General features: G+C 46.8%; 1 protein-coding gene across 1 annotated transcript in view; it reads left to right on the top strand.

Annotated features, from left to right (window-relative positions):
- Window positions 1-3,855, top strand: part of SYT11 (synaptotagmin 11) — a 33,116-nt gene that overhangs the window by 10,139 nt on the left and 19,122 nt on the right. The window lies entirely within an intron of this gene.

Genomic DNA, 3,855 nt, shown 5'->3' on the forward strand with positions numbered 1-3,855 from the left:
TGTCAAGGACAGGCTATTATCCGAGTGAGACACAGAGAGCCTGGCACAGCCTGGCACAGCCTGGCAGAGCAGGTCTCCAAGAAGCAACGCCCTAGAGACAGAGAGCTGGTAGCTTCTAAACTTGCGCGCAGTGGCTGGCGCCCTGTTTCCAGGCTGTATCCAGCTCCCTTACAACAGGAGGGCCCCCTCCGACGTCCTAGACCCTCCCATAGATCAGGGAGATGGGGGCTAATCTCCCTAAAATGGTGTGTGAACTTTCTCCAGGGAACTTTCTCACCACGGAGAACTATACAACCATTCAGTCATTTTCTCCCTCAGCTTCTCCTTCCCAACCCAAACCTAGAGTAAATAGCATTATGTGCATTTCTTTTTCCTTTTTAACCATTTGTGAATGCAGTTTAATGAATCGCTTCAGCCTTCCCGGCCTGGCCCAGATGCTTCTCTTCATTCCTCCCTCCTCCATTTGCATGAGAAGGGGTGAGACCCTCTCTCTCTGCCTTCTCTCCTGCTCTCCTCACCACATCAGCTCATGAGCTGTCATTTCAGGGGTATGAGAAGTGACCTCCAGCCCACACCACCAGTTCATTCATTTCTGCCACCGCTGGGGAGGCAAGAGTGCTGCCGTTAAGTAGTGGGGTCCTACTGGAGCGTCCACCGCCCGGCCTCACTTTCCAGCTCACCACTTTCCGCTGTGTGACGTGGGGCGTCAGATGACCCCACTAAGCCTGTGAACAAGGCTGGTAGTATGCCTACCTTACAGGGTGATGAGGAGCAAATGAGGTCATATGTGCAGCATATATGCCCTTGAGGGTCTTTTACTTTATTGGAGGAGAAAGACAGACATTCTTAGCAGTTACCGGGTGGGGAGTGCAGTAGGTACAATGGTAGAAGTTGTGACGTGGGGCGTCAGATGACCCCACTAAGCCTGTGAACAAGGCTGGTAGTATGCCTACCTTACAGGGTGATGAGGAGCAAATGAGGTCATATGTGCAGCATATATGCCCTTGAGGGTCTTTTACTTTATTGGAGGAGAAAGACAGACATTCTTAGCAGTTACCGGGTGGGGAGTGCAGTAGGTACAATGGTAGAAGTTGTTGACATTTGAATGTTTTCAGTTCTCCAAGTGTGCACTAGCCAGAGAGGAAGGCGGAGGCACACCCCATGGGGAATGGATGCACTGCAGTCCCTTCTCCCTTTCAGGATTTTGGTCATGCACACACATGCGTCTGGCATGGTTCTCAAACCGCTGGGTCCAGACCTCCAACCACACAGTTGGCCCTGTGGGATCCATCCAGCTCCCTTCACCATCATGCCACAGGTTGGCCCAAAGTTGTTGAAATTTTAAACTTCGAGTTGCATTCATTTTTCAGGATATAGCATAAGTGACTAATAACAAGGACTTTGAAGTCAGAGTTTAATTTCAAACTCTATCAGCTAAATGACCTTGGACAAGCTGCTTCATTTCTTTAAGTCTGTTTTTATAGTAATAAAGTAAGATGATTTACATAGTCCCTACCACTGAGTAAATGTTGGATGAGTTTTGATTATTATTTCAATTATCAATAATGTTTGGTCTCTGGGAGATGTATGTGGTTTATAGATATTTCGATAGGGTCATTGAAAAAGTAAAGACAGGGGGCCAGCAGGTGGCATGGTGGATAGGGGCGCTGGACTCCCACATGGCCAACCACGGTTCAAGTCTCAGACCTGGTGGCTTGCTTTCTCACTTCCTCTCTCTCTCCCTCTCTGTCTCTCTCTGATCAAACTGGAAAATAACAATGATAAATAATAATAAATAAAGTTAAATAAAATAATTCTTTAAAAAAGAAAAAAGAAAAAGTCAAGACATATTTTTCTATGCAAAAATGCGTCATGACTTTTCCAATGGCCCAATGTTCTGTTTTGACAAAGTGAAGGTAGACCAAGAGGCCTGGACCTGTGGAGAAGAAAGAATATCAAGGCCACTAACAACCATTCTTTTCCTGGGGAGAGCCTTGCCTCTAGGTGCCATGCTTAGCTCTTCTTTTTTATTTTTTAAGAATTGGTTAATTCAGGGGGGCCAGCAGGTGGCGTGGTCATTAAGGATGCTGGACTCCCACATGGCCGACCATGGTTCAAGTCCTGGACCTGGCAACTTACTTTGTCACTTTCCCTCCCTCTCTCTAACTCTGTTCCTTTCTGGTCAAATCAAAATAACTAAATAAAATTTTAAAACAAAGAATTATTTGGGGACCAGCAGGTGGCATGGTGGTTAAGATGCTGGACACTCCCATATGGCTGACCACAGTTCAAATCCTGGACCTGGTGACTTGCTTTTTCACTTTCCCTCTCTGTATGTATGTGTGTGTGTCTGGTCAAATTAAAATAAATGAATAAATTAAATTAAATAATTATTTAGCAAAAAAAGAAAAGAATTATTTAATTTGGGACCAGTAAGTGATGTGGTGGTTAAAGGAGCTGGACTCCCACATGGCCGACCACGTCAAGACCCAGACCTGGTGGCTTGCTTTCTCACTTCCCCTCTCTCTCTCTGTCTGTCTGGTCAAATTAAAAAATAATAATAACGAATGGAATTAAATAAATAAATTATATTTTTATTTATTTTTTATTTTATTATTTTATTTTTTTTTCAGATCAGGAAGAGACAGAGAGAGAGAGGGGAAGTGAGAAAGCAAGCCACCAGGTCTGGGTCTTGACGTGGTCGGCCATGTGGGAGTCCAATGCCTTTAACCACCATGCCACCTGCTGGCCCCTATTATTGTTATTTTTAATTTGGCCAGAGAGAGATGGAGTGGGAGGAATGAGAAGGGAAGCTGCCAGGTCCGGGAATTGAACTATGGTAGGCTATGTAGGAGTCTAGTGCCCCGACCACCATGCCACCTGCTGGTCCCCATGCTTAGCTCTTAATGCCTTTCTACCTATAAGCTCATGCTGGGCTTAGTGGGGAAATGGGAGGCCCAGGCCTGGACACAAGAGGCTCTCAGGCCCGCAGACATGGCGCGTGCAGGGCTGCCCACAACCAAGGTTGGCACACTGCAGGGTGCGGCGCCAGCTTTGAGGATGGGGTGGCAGAGAGCACACCCTCTGGGGCCTTCTCTGCTGTGCAGTCAGCCTGTCCGGCGGCAGCACGTCCAGCCATGCCATTGCTCAGAGTGACTTAGACCGCCACCTGGCACACCTGAATCTACTTCACAGGGTCCACAGAAGCCAAATGTGTTGGAGAATATCAGAGGCATTGGTCAAAGCATGAGTGGGGCCCTGGCTCAGTGCCAGGGTACTGTGGAGAGTAGTCAGTCTGAAGATGTGAGGAAAACACGTTTACATGTGCCTGTAGACACATATAAAAACACACTTTTATAAACTATTTTAACAAGACTATTAAAAAACATCTATCTATAATAACAGTATCTATCTGTTGTCAATGGTTATCTTTTTGTTGCTGATATCTAGAAAGAGGGGGATATGTGGAGGGTAGTCGGTCTGAAAGCATGTGATGAAAACACCTGGCCTGTAGACACATACAAAAACACACTTCCATAAACCACTCTAACAAGACTATTAAAAAAAATCTATATAGGAAAACAGGATCTGTTGCCAATGGTTATCTTTTGTTGCTGTTTTCATCATGTTTTCAGACTGACTACCCTCCACAGGGTACCCACAGGGAGACGTCCTGGAGCCCAGCAGTGCAGGGTTCTCGCGTCCTCCGAGGTAGGAGTCGAAGGCACGGACAGAAACGACAGAAAGGACTCGTTTCGTTCCCTCTCCCCTCTGCTCTCCCGCGTCTCTTTGCCCCAGGGCTCTGCTCACCCTTTCCATTCCCTGGCTTCCCTGTCCAGCCGCTCCAGGGCCCCG

Source organism: Tupaia chinensis, unplaced genomic scaffold (genome assembly GCF_000334495.1).
Source record: "Tupaia chinensis unplaced genomic scaffold, TupChi_1.0 Scaffold000438_1, whole genome shotgun sequence".
NCBI lineage: Eukaryota > Metazoa > Chordata > Mammalia > Scandentia > Tupaiidae > Tupaia > Tupaia belangeri.